Source organism: Bombus vancouverensis, chromosome 15 (genome assembly GCF_051014615.1).
Source record: "Bombus vancouverensis nearcticus chromosome 15, iyBomVanc1_principal, whole genome shotgun sequence".
In the NCBI taxonomy this organism is placed as follows: domain Eukaryota; kingdom Metazoa; phylum Arthropoda; class Insecta; order Hymenoptera; family Apidae; genus Bombus; species Bombus vancouverensis.
The window spans coordinates 5,576,106-5,589,878 of record NC_134925.1 but is presented as its reverse complement, the minus strand read 5'-3'; the positions used below and the strand labels follow the sequence as shown (position 1 = coordinate 5,589,878).

General features: G+C 40.2%; 1 protein-coding gene across 8 annotated transcripts in view; it reads right to left on the bottom strand.

The window, feature by feature from the left end:
• Mxd (MAX dimerization protein) overlaps positions 1–13,773 on the bottom strand; it is a 234,108-nt gene that overhangs the window by 35,565 nt on the left and 184,770 nt on the right. The window contains exon 7 of one of the 8 annotated variants that reach the window (XR_013060165.1): positions 2,179–3,524. The exons of the other annotated variants lie outside the window; for them this stretch is intronic. The gene's annotated coding sequence lies outside the window, so the exon portion shown is untranslated. The remainder of the gene's footprint in view (positions 1–2,178; positions 3,525–13,773) is intronic. 8 annotated transcript variants of the gene reach the window in all.

Genomic DNA, 13,773 nt, shown 5'->3' with positions numbered 1-13,773 from the left:
CTCTGACGTTGCGTTAGATAATCGTATGAATCACATGCAGTTAGTGGTTATCGGTAGAAGCGATAGTTAAATCACAACTAGTGCAGTGGTCATTTTGTCACGTAGACGATGTATGTTCAGGTATTTATAGATACAAAGATAACAAAGATTGCAAAGATAAGAGGAGGCAATGATATTGCATGTCGTATCAAATTACCAGGAAAGTAAAAATTGTTGCGATCTGATAGACACTATCTAATCGGTTATGGGTTAAAGTGTTAATCCATAACTGATTAATCTGAATAAAATGGAAGGTGGATGAAAATTGGTCCTGCGACAATATCCGAGTTAAGTAACTTCACGGGCGAGTTAAGTGGCGCAGAGTGTTTCAGTTTAATTTAGCGGAACATTTGATCTCGGTTATGGGAAGGAATAGCGAATTAACCAGTAGAAGAACCTTCTTTCACGATAATATCGAAAATATAACAAAAGTATTGGGTCATTCCAATCCAATTGCGTTAGATATGCAAATATTTGTGGATAATAGCGTACATGGTCTGCGAAAAAAACCAGCGAAGGTTGGATAGACTGGGAAAAAAGGCGGAAGGCCTGCTGGTATTCACGGGGTCACGGTGAACCCTCTTTCTTTCCTCCTGCTCTTCTTTTTCGGCATAAGGATTACTTTCTTTGGTTGCCGGAGTTTCCTTCAGTTTTCCCTCGATTCGGCTCCGATTTGCGATAATGAGTTTTCAAACTCTTTTAAGCGAACGATGTGTATCCAGCCCGCTTTGCCCAAGGATCGAAGAACGACACACTTCCAGGGACTTCTAGGGGGCTGTGAAATTCTATTTCCTTCCGGCAATCGCTCCTGTTTCCCGACCTAACGAAAATCCCTGCTACACGCCAGGGATATTGGTAGTCGGCTGGTTTAGAACTTGCCAAAGTATCGATAGAAGGATTATCCTTGTTTTTGTTTTACCTTCAGTCTCGATGTTCTATGATAATAACAACGACTGTTGCGTGAGGTAGATTAAATTATCACTTTCTGGGGGATGAAATGAGAAACGAAGGAAGTAATAGAGAAAAGTATTTAGGGGCTTTTAAAGAGATAGTTTGAAGCTCCTTTGTAAGGTTTAGTTTAGTCTCTTAGCTCAACTTTCAATCCTGCTGTTTTCCTCACTTCCTCGCGTTTGTCTCTCCTCAGAGATCTCGTTTCTTTGGAATGCTTCATTTATAAGAAACGTGGAATGCGCGAAATTATATTCACTAAACATATACTAAAAGCTATATTAAACACTAGAACCAAATACTTAAAAACTATCGATATACGAACAGTATCTATGGAAATGTAAGATCCACATAGACCCAAGGAGAACAGCAGGGTGAATTATACTACGGTCGTTCCATTAAAGGAAACTTTAATATGAAATTAAAATAAGCAATGATTTTGTTCACGTTTTCTACAAGTAGCGGTGTTAATTTCGCTGCGATACAAATTACAGTAATATAATATACTGCGGATGTTTATGTATTTATAGGAAAATTAAGGAGGCACAAAGATGCATAAAATGCACGTAAAATGAAGGATATATAAAATATTCAAAGCACAGCTTCAACGATATTTAAGCAAGCAAGATAATTCCCTGTTCAGGTTTCATATTCTCGATTATAATGGCAAAAATATGAATTTACATAAATAAATATTCCCCACCCGTCGCACCAATATCTACATATAGTACAATAGTATATATATATATATAGTGCTCATGGTTAAATCGTGTTTTCAAGCCCTGTTCTCCATTAGAACTTAGTGTATCGAACAACGTTATATCCCAAGCACTGTAAATGCGATCCAGAATCAAAGATCGGTCGCATAACGAATTTCTATCCCAAGTCGATTTAAAATCTAAGATCTACGTAAAACCAGAGAATAGATCGATACAGTCACGTGCAAAGACAATCGATCTTTCGCGGCCGCCGTGGGACAAACGATTCTGGTCGTTGCCACGAAGGATTAACAGAAATTTATGCAGCAACATCTGCCACCGGTGTCTCAGCGTTCGCCCGTTGCTGATTCAATCGCGGCACGCAGCTGGGCCAGCGCGCGGCCCGCGTTAACATCTTCCAAGTTGGCAGACGACTTAACATTTATCACGTGAGATTAATTAATGACAGCGAGACAGCCGTAAGCGTATATACCTGGTAAACCGTGCAAATTTCTCTCTTCCTTCCAGCACTCTGCTTCCGTTTCACTTTTGCGCATACGTTTCTCTGTCTTACTGCTTAACACGTTCGTCTTTCTGTCTCTGTCTGTCTGTCTCTCTTTCTGTCTGTTGCTTCCCTGAGAATAAGTCGACGAGCAGTTCTTCTCGAGAACATCTGGTGAACTCGATTTGCTCTTGATACGTTCGTACTTATGTAAGTACGCGTACACGTGTATATTTTCTCCTCATCTCTTGTTCTTGATATTCCTTTTCATTTTTCGATGATTTGTAATGGTCTGTGTTTGTTGGATATTAAGTTTTTCTTTTTTACAGATTTATTACGTTTGGAAAAATATATGAAAATGCTGTAGCAATTCTTTAAATTTAGTAAACGTTAGTTAATATGTTTTGTGACACGATATGTTTTGGTGATGCCAAACGAGATCATATCAATCGCGATTGAGTGTTGATTGATTGAGAATATTGATTCGAACAAAATAAAAAGATCGGAGTAAGTAAAATAAATTTTTGTAAGAAATAGAATGTTTAAGTAACGCTCAGGTAGTGGCATTTTTATAATAAAAATTCATTAGAATTAAGGTAAATAACTTATTCATTCTTCCGTCAATATCTTCGCGCTGTTAAATATATAAGATATGTTCCTTATTTATAATCAACATTAGTTTATAATCATGTATTTTTATAAACTTAACAAAAAGACTGCGACTTAAGATTTATGGGAATTAATTATTATAAGTAGAATCTACTAATTGTAAGTAGGAAGCTTTTCTCCAGTTCGTCGTGTATTCCCTTGCTGATTGTTCTTTACCTTTACAACGAGAGCCATTGCCATTTTATCTTCCACGTGTCATCGATTACCCATAAATTAGCTTTAATTTGTTCCACTCGTGATACGTTGTAATTGCACCGATGATATATAATTTTATTATAATCGTCTTCTTTGGCACTATAGCTAATACTCAAGAGAATCATAAGAGTTTAAGAATAGGGATTGATTAGTATCACATTCTAATATCATCGTGGAGAATCGCGTTACATGCAATGGAAGCCCAAATGTTAAAAAGAATCAAAATGAAAAATTTGTCTTCTTAAAGCGTCGAAGTTGTCTTTAATCGAAAGCTAGCGGGCACGTTTCTTCAGATAAGAGAAGGGATTTTTAGTTCGACTTTTGGGTAGTTAACAAAGGCTTTTAACTCCGAAAGAACGATCCATCCGTTCAGAGCAAAGTTCACAATCTTCAGCTGAAGATCTTCACAGTGAGAGAGTGGGTTTTCAAGTGACGAGAGTGAGAACTTAACATAAATCGCAACTTACAGAAAGCTGAAAACAGAAAAAAGAAGACAAGAATTGTTATACGATTAGAGAAACGGTATAACAAGCTATAAACAGCTATATTCTTTCTTACTACGTTACTTCCTACTGCGATAATTCTGTCCGATGCATTACGATGATGGAAAGAAAATGATCGATCACGATATCAACAAATACACTGCGTCTCGTTCACTATATCGATTGACTATTATTCTTTATGATTTTTGTATTATTAAAATAGTGAAATTATTATAAAAATTAAAGTCAATGAAAAGTTAATTAAATTTAAAAGTTCAAGCTCAATCCAAGAATTATTATAATTTTTTAAATACTTTGTTATTCCTTTGCAACGATCTACAATTTTTGACAAAAGCTGGATACCGGACCTTGGTAGAAAAAATAAAAAATCTTTATAGAGAGAGTACTTGATATTCGTCGATTAAAAAAATTCTAAGAAATACAATTCATTTCTTTCTTACACGAAGCACGTAGGAATTAAAATTCAAGTTTGAACGAGCGATCGTCAATTAGCCATTTGTTTTCCACCAACATAATACTTAACAAAAATATAGTATTTTAAAAATTCCGCAAGTACAAAGAATATTTGTCACTCCAATTAGAAATCGATTAAGCAGCATCTTCCTCTTTTCCAAGTACAAAACTAAACTCAATCGCTCCCGTTAACTAACTGTTCTCGCTTTATCAGTGCCAGATAAATTCCCCGAGATAGCCATCGCCCGACAATCGTTCAACTAACAATAACCCCAGTCGGCCGAAACCATGAAAATCCTCAATTTTCTGCACGCGAAATAATGATTCTCGTATATGCGCGACTCGTAAAACACCTTTATAAAACGTGTCGAACGTGTTTCGACTAATGCTGCAGGACCGATAGAAAACGTAAAAGGGAGGAAGAAAAAAAATTGTGGGAAACGCGAGGGGAATGACGGCGCTCGTAAACGATTTTCGACCGTGAGAAAGGGGTGACACGCGCGAAATCGGGATTTTGATTGCGCAAGTTATCGTCGACGAGATCATCGTCGAGCGGCGCGGACGTCAGCTCGGTGAAAAACGACGCGATCGTCTGTTTAATATACCGGGTGACCGGCGATAAACGACGAATAAATTCCACGGTCGGAATCTACGCGCGTAATTACCGAAGTGTCACGGCGCCCCATGCCTCCAGATACAATTCGTACGGGGGGGAAAAATACGCTTAATACTTTGTTTCCGTAGTTTTCTTCTTTGCTCTCGTGTTTTTGTTCGAAATTGATGGTGTTCCGGTGGTATTAAAAAGACGTATCCCACGATTGGTGGTAATTTAAAGTCCAGGCGGGAACGAAAAAGGGTTGAGTTCATATAAATTTTAGGTAAAATGTAGTTGACTTTACGCCGCATTCGATGAAGGTGTGAGTACTAGATTAGAAAAGGGCCTTTCAGAGCTGAGGTTCCTTTGAATCGCGGGAACAATTTTGTTGTACCAATTCTCGTCGGTAGAAACACATTTATTTCTTTTTACGTTTTCGTAAAGAAGGCAGAGATGTTCTACGATTCAGGATTAATTTCGCTGAAATATTTGATGCTCGAAGCGTATCAATTTTCTACTTTATCGAGTTACAATTTAATAAACGTATAATTACACGAAGTAACAATAGTAATAAAAAGTCATAGATTTAACTTCAGAAATCGTGAATTTAGTTAAAACGAAGGAGAATTGAAACGATAGAAACGGGAGTACGATTTCTTGTCAATGAAAGCTAAAGAATTATATATTATTCTATGTTATCATTATCGAATTTTTAATCGACGGTGTACGCTATATAGATAGTAATAAGATTGGGAAAACGCAAGCGTCCCCGCGACCGCGTGACGATTTCCAGCGGATTTATCGTTTGTAACAACGCAGACAGGCGCGCGTCCACGGGAATTTATGTCGCCTACGGTTATTTATCTCCTTTTCGGTACGTGCAGGCGATAATTGCGCACCGTGTGGCCCTTAATCATCCGAATTACTATGCCGCAATTTTAATTATTGCCAGCCGCGATTGTACTCGCGAAATCGATTTCAAATAATGGTCTCTCTCTATGCTAGTCCACCAACTAATTAATGTAACTCCGCGTACAACCTCTTTCCTCATACTTCTTTTCTCCCATTTCGTTTTCCACATGAAACCATCCTCGTTCGAATAAATTAGCAATAGTTCGTCGATGGATCGTTTTCGTTCGAATTTTCATTATCAATCGTGGCTAATAAACTTAAATACTGGTCAATTTTCGTAAATTGAATGTTCTATGAACGTACACGGTGCTCAACGATAGTTAGTTATGCTTCTTTTTAATCTCTCGTTTAGTTGCTGTTGGAAGTAGCGTGACAGGAATATTGTTAGGAATGTCATTATCGAGGAATTTTAATGGCTTATAAAGATATTTTATTTGAAATGGAAATTCAAATCGTTGCATCGTGGCGCCATTTTCATAGATCAATGAACAACCTCGTGTTCTGTAGAAATCTTACATTTAGTTTCACCGTTGTTGTAATATTGGAAGGTTCGATAATGCTGTTAGAAGAAACTAATCTGAATTTTTAATTTTGCGGTAGGTGTAGTACAATTTTTGCTATTAAAAAAGAAGCCTTCGAGAATTTTTTATCGGATGCACGGATAGACGAAATTACTTATTTTTTGTATGTAACCTCGTAAATACGAATATTTCGATCATAAAGAAAATAAATTTTCTTTTTAATCATTCTTTTTCTATCTCTTGTTACACCGTTATACGTAAAAGGATTAATCGTTGTTGAACGATACGCGCTTGACAGTTGACTGGTTGCGACGAAAGCCAAAAGGAAAAATGGACCAAGGTTCTCTTAACGCGATCTCACCTCCATCCATAGACTGAGATCAATGACACTTGTATTCGTTGCAACATTCACGTATCACGTTCTAGTCGAGCGCATTATTGGGTCGATAATAGATATGCGTTGGAAAATTTCTCGAAAAGAACAGCGCGTAAGGAAATCAACGCCAACCGTGACACACCGACGCATTGAAAATGCTCCATTGCTGCGCTTTTTTTCCATCAGATACCATAGTCGACGCTGACATCACGGTCCGATAGAACGTATTACTCATCGATAGAATATTTGGCGTGAATATTTTTTTAGAAAAATAAAAATTGCGTATATTGGAATAGGGTGATAAATGATCGTTCAAGTATGACGTGTCGCCATAGTTTTCATCGTTTCGTTAACTTCCATCCAAAAGTTTTTTCTTTTGACAATTTATTGAATCCTTGAGATCGTATTTCAACATTTTATATACTGCTTTTACGTAACACATTAATTTCTTCTGCACAGAACGTATTTAAACGAAGGGAAGAAAAAAGCCCTTTGAGCAGTATACATGCAACGAGACCTATTAGATCTCCAAAGTAATATTTCAATATTTTTAATATCGTTTTGCAACAAAAGCATATTTCAATAATATGTATTCCCCTCTTTCGCCCTCAGGACATATTACATCCTCAAAGCAATATTTCACCATTTCATTATAACTTACGTGGAAGAAACCTCCATTATTAAATTCTACTCTCTATAAATCCTTTCCTATTACACGTTCATAACAACGAACAGTAATTTGAGACCTTATATTTTTTTGTTAAATGGAGTGCCGAGAATCGTAGTGGTGTGCGACAGTCCACTGTTAGCTTTCATAAAATGTTGTGTTTTGTGTTCGTCATTATAAAAGATTGAGTATATTTTTTAACAAAAAAGAATATATATATTTGATTAATATTAAATTATAAACTATAATAAAGTATTTAATAATATTTAAATAACAATGAAAGAAACGTATATCGTCACAGTGAATAAAGTAGTAACTTAATAAATTACCGAGCTGAAGGGACGATACTTTTAAAGGTTCAAATCTGTTACTACGTTCGAGTTCTCAAGATCTTGACCTACGACACCATGATCCTCAGCCAAATGTTTCTCGTTGTTGAATAAATATTTCCTTCGTTTAAATGATACATCGTTTTCGCATTTCCTGTAAATATTAACTCTATGCAACAGTCAAGTACGTCTGCGTAAAACATCTTTAAACGAAGGCAAGAGAAGAGCCATCGAGCCGCGTGGATGCACTAGAGATATTCAAGCGGTGATATACACGTGTACCGTAGCTGTTTCCACGGGCCACAATCGGTGATATTCGCGCGTCGCGTCGCGTTCCAGTCGTGCCGCGACGTACGAACGAGAACGAGGTCAATTGACTGTGCCACTGCTGCACACGGGACTAGACGTGTACACACCACGATACCAATCGTGTACAATGCAATCGTTCCCAAGAACGGACATAGTGCCGGACAAATACGGCTGTCATTGCCGACGAAATCGTAAACACGCGAAAACAATAAACCTTATTGATCTCCAGTACATCCGTCTTCTTCGGGTAAATTCTACTTGGAAAGGAAACTAGCCCTTTCGCATGGCAAAACATTGAATTCGTCAGAGATGAATACTACAGAGATGAATAGATCAGTACTACTTAGCGAAAGTTGGTAAAAGACAATTTAGCATCGTTAAAGAGGGAATTTATTTGGAAAGTCTGAGAGATGCTGTATATTCGTACTTTTAATTATAACATAGGAAGGATAATAAAAAGAAAGTTTGTTCACTGCTTCTGATTCGTCGTGGAAAATTTTGATACAAGCAATTATGAAATCACGCGCGTAATTTTTTAACGGAGGCTAAACGCGCGATTAGCATATCGAAATACTAAACAACATATAGAATAACAGTTAGAAAGCTGAGTGGGATTGCGGATCCTACTTTAAAAATTATTCGAACTACAAAGGTATTTCTTTGTCGTTCTTCTCAAATTTGAGTATATTTCGAACTATTATATAACGATAATCTTCGTTCGTGAAACAAAAGTCCATCGCCAAAGGTCTAAAGGATTAATCAATCTTGCAAACAATGAACCAGCAAAACACTATCTCGCTAAACGTCGTTGACTTCGCCAAAAACTTTCAACCAAGCCCCGCTACCATCAGCTCGATTCACGAAGTCCCGCATCTGTGCTGCACAGTGCACACAATTTCATTGTACGCACAACAGGAAGCCCGTAGACAGCAAGCGAGACCCATCCATTCGAACATCCACAGCAGAATTCTCAAAGGGCAACCTCAGCTCTAGGACGATCTTCGCGAGCACTTAACTTCAGCGTCCGGTTACGGTCGATCGTCTATTGTTCGCCTGAATTCCATTAGTTAACACAGTTTCTCGTAAACGAGACGCCGTTCGACGCAAGACACGTCGACGAAGATTCGACGTTAAGTCGGGTTTATTTCCATCTGGGGAGGGACGACGGATGGATGAGAAAGTCGCGAAGAATCGAAGGCGATCGCAAACGACGACGAGGAGGAGAACGATGGAGTAAAACGCGGGGAGAATCGAGCGAACGACGACCACGACGACAGCGAATTAATTCGTCGACCGTATTATCGGAACCGCTCCGTCCATTAGACCGCTTTTTTCCTCGGGACGTAACGATCCGTTCGCCAATGGCAGAACGAACGGCCACCATTCTTTTATTCGCCGCGCGATAGTTAACGAGGACGTCCTTTCCTTTCTCTCCATTCTTATTCGTATATGTATGTAGCTACATATACATATATGTATATGGATGGGTGCTATTGCTCATAAGTATTTGGATAGTTAGCAGGAGATTTGTGGCAGCAGTGATATTTTAACAAAATGAATCTATAGATCGATGGCAGCTGCCGCGATCTTTGTAGAATCAGCAGACATTAAACCTGAATCATCTGTTGGCGTTGTTAATCTTTTTCCTCTGGTCTGTGATCTGAAGTGAGAAGATTGAATTCTTTACGAAGTTTAATATTATTATGTGGAGTTAGGAACTGAAAGAACTGAACATACGTCTGTTGCTTTCTAAGCGGAGTTTCCGTCGCGTTATCATGAATTTGTGTTCTCTATATCGATATGTGTGTTAGTTAAAATTTTTGAAAAAATGGAGTTAGAACAGTTAAGAACTAAGATGAGGATTTCTTCTGAGCCAAAATGAACATAAAACGATAGACACTTCTTTTTTGCTACAGTGTCTAGAAACGTTATACCCTTAGATTGGAAATTCTTTTCTCACAAGAGCGAAAGACACGGTTCGTAGTTGCCACAAAGGCATTAAAAGCTTCGAGGGATGGTGCATTCACGATTACTAATACCCACCATGTCCCCAATGATTCTTCACGAGAATCGATGAAGAAGCTTGGAGGAAGTTAAAATTCCAAGCTGAAGAAAGAATGGGACTTCGCGACAGGAAGAAGGAAGAGGAAATAAAGAAGGATCTCTACCTTATCCCTTTCGACTAGGCAAATAGGCAAATGGAGGAGGAGGAGGGCAACTCTCTCCGCCAAAAAAAACAGAGAAATCAAGACAGAGCCACGTAGAATCGAAACGAAGGATAGCCGAAAGGATAGAGCCGGTGCTTTTTACTCATACTGGAACCTGGCGTCGCGACGCCCGACATCTCCGAGCTTCCTTCGCGCGCTCCGTCTCTTTCGTTCTTCTCGTTTCACCCTTGCCTCGTCTCTCGTTGCCCCCATTTTTCTCCTTGTTCCTTTCCATCTCACTTACGCGTCGCCCATCCCCACGCGTGTCTTCCGCATCTCTCTCGCGCCAGCGACGTGTTTCCATCCCCTCTGCTTTTTTACACCCGCCAAAAGCACATTGTTCGACGAAACGTGCACCCTCATCCCCACCAGCCTGCACGCCGTATACTGTGGTCTTGTGCGCGCGGCGTCGCCCTGTCTCTCTTTATCCCACCGAAAGTGTGTTCCAGCAACGAGCACTCAGACCCTTGGCTGCATTCTGCAGCTTCCCGTTTCGCCATTGTGTTTCCACGACGAGGAAAAAGAGAGACGAAGAACGGAAGAGGGACGATGATAGGAAGAAAGAAGTCTCCGTTGGTCGGAGAGATGTCGGTAAACGATTCTCGAACGCTCTCGCTCTCTATATTTCCGTCGTTCGCCCTTTCTTCCACGGAGTCTCTCCCTCTTTCCGGGGATTTCCACGTTTCTCGGTGTTGTTAGTATCGCGCGATATCTTCTGCCAGAGACTCGCACCTCGCACGGATCAAGGGCAGTAGACGTGGCTGCCAGTTCGAGAGATGAGCCCGACGCGAGGGGAAAAACTATCCGGCGAAGGTTTTCTTTTCGATCGTGTGCCTCTTCAGCCGAGATCAACTGAGAAATTGATGGCCTCGAGGACTGGCTCGAGGTTTTTGCCGTTCACGGCGACTTCCACTTCCGGTTAGATTTTACACTTGTTCGTGATGGGGTGAATAGATTTTTTGCTTGCTTTGGCGAAGGGTTAGTTATTGAAATTATTGGGTATATGTACACTGGCTCGTAAAAGTATCTCGAATAGAAAACTTTTATATACGTGTTTATATACAGTGACTGCAGAGAGTAATTGACAAATTGCCATTGTATTTATTATAGCATTTAGATGTTAATTAATTACGTCCAAGATCCGAGACACGTTATTTTTATTTTATTTTTCGTCAGGCAAAACAACACGCGTAACGTCATTGTACTATGCACTGTTACTTGTTAAAAAAATACATTTTGTAATTTCATTATCACTGCAACGAGAGACGACTATCACGACTGTATTCGTAAACTTTGAAACATCGACCCTGACAGGAACGAGACTTCCCTTTTCTCGAGGAAAGTATCGCAGGAAATTTTCCACGTGAAATGATTTCCCTGTTCGATGGTAGTAGCTTCCTTCTAGAGCAATGGCTAGCGATGTTTGATCCGTTTGAGCATGAATCTCTGTTCTCGTCGATTCGAGGAAGCGTAATTTGTAAAAGGGGAAATCCAATCTGGAGGAGAACCGCGACAAATAGCGAGTCACTGCGACCGAATGGCCGCTATTTTAAAAGGGGGAGAAACGCGCGAAATGGGAAAGCAATAACGCCGTTTCGCGTAGGACTGGTCGTTGGTTTTGTCGTCGGAGATTTTCAGCAGGATGTCGTGTTCGGATAATGGAGGTAAACGTTATGATACGTGCAAAGGAAATTGTGGGAAACGAGATCCTTTGTCGTCGACAGTTCGCTTTAGCTTTTCTCGCTGGCTCTCGTTTCAAGGAATTCGAATCTTTGCCTGAGATTTCAGTGGTATGTACGGGCTAGCTACTACTTATTTTTCTGGACAAGGGAAGTTGTATAAGGGACAAGAAAATATATTAAAATGGAAATCTTAAAAAGTCGATGAGAATCCTCGGAACAGTGATTTATCTCTTTTAGAAAGAAATATTTAGAGAGAAATTTTCTAGGCAGAAGGGCATAAAGTAAGCTGTTTCAGCGTCTACGTGAATTTATCATGAAGAGTATGTGAAATGGGAAAAAATTGAACGTGCTGGCTCTGAAGAAACTCAAAGAGACCATTAAAATTTCAAACATCAGAGATATTTCACAGTCTCTTCTATTAAAGAGCATCCACGTTTACTCTCTGACCATAAATATTAAAACTACATGTGTCGGCAACGAAGCTTGAGATTGGAGAAAAAATTCGGCTGGAACATTATCGTCATTTCATTTACTATATGATGTCCATTTAAAAATTCGTCCATTTAATCATAGAGCGAAGTCAAGAAATCACCAAATATGTATTTATATGTATTTATATGTATTGTGTTTCAATATCCTGGGATCTTCACGTATACGTAGATTCCTAAAAGTGTATGTGATTCAGTCTTTGGACGTTTTATTCGTCAGAACGACATTTCCTCCGAAAATGAATCCACTGTACTCGCAGCCTTAACCAATCGTAAACTTATTACGCGAACCACCAAAATTTGCCGCTGCTCTTCTCACCCTTACGTCTGATCTATTTCACGACAACGAAACGTCTAGCCATGACGGGTTCAAAGGCGATGACCCGACGAAGATTTCTATTTTTTCGTCAGTCGGAAAGGGTGGCCATTTGTCGCGCGAGAGAAGCTCCGGAGAATTATCGCCCGGGGAGCCGCGAACAGTTAAGGGATGCTTAATGAAGATTAAGGGGTGACTCGTCTTCGCCACCCTCTTACCTAGTTTCTCTTCTCCTCTCTTTCCACCTTCCTGCAGTTAGAGTTTCCTTCTCGGTTCTCCGGTTGCTCGCGCGAACAAGCCGCGCGTACAAGTCGCGCGTATTAGCGGAAGGCAAAAGCGGAATTCACTAGAAGAGACATCGGATACCAGGGGTGTCGTTTCAGCCCTTTCAGAAACAGATTTAACCCTGCCCGGGAGCAGCTAGGAACTGGCTTCAACGGCCGCGCCCCTCTTCGTTCGACCCGTTGCAGCGCATAATAATGAGCTCGAAATTAGAGCAGCTCTTCTCCGCTGCCTCGAATCTTATCAAGAGAACGCGAAATTGGACTTGGATTCTCGCGCGGAGAAAACCACCAACGTCGCGACGCATCCACCCGCTCACCCCTTTTCTATCTTTTGGCATTGCTCGAATGATAATTACAATGGCCAAGCCGTTGAGTCGCGCACCCTCTCCTTCGCGGACGTAAATTGCGCGTTCCATGGGACCTCGCACAATTTGCACGGCCATTGTAGGGCGGCTAATAAATTCTGGATCGTTGATTGGAACCGGAGGATCGAGGCGGGTACCGCCGCTTGCTATAGACCAGACTGACGCCGATTTGAGAAATTGCTGGCCGATCCGGCGCGGCGATCGTGTCTTTTCAGATTCTGATTCGGTTGGAATTGCAGGGTTGAGGGCTCGGTGGTTGTGAATTTTGAATGGAGTTTTGTGAGAAGTTTCCTGGTGCGGTGCGAAGGTAATATTTTAGAAAATGTTGGAAATTCGATTCTCCAAATATACATGAAATAATGGCGATGGTTTAAAGATTTCAATGGGCGAGGACGTGGAAAATTTCTTAGTAAACACGACTTAGCTATAATCGTTTCAGATTCTGATTCAATAGGAGCTGTAGAAGAAAATAATTACAAATTACGGAAAATTTCAACACCCACTTGAAATTCGAATAAAAAGGAAAACGAAAGAAAGAAAGAAAGAGAGATAGAAAGAAAAGAGAAATAATCACCACGTGGCTGCTCCATCCCCATCGACCATGTCTACGGTTAACAATCGTCGTCTACTCCGGCGAGGGCAGCAAGGCAGAAATTTTTAAACGCGTCTCTCCTAAGGGATGTTTTCTCAGCCGGTAAAAACGCCAGTCTGCCTT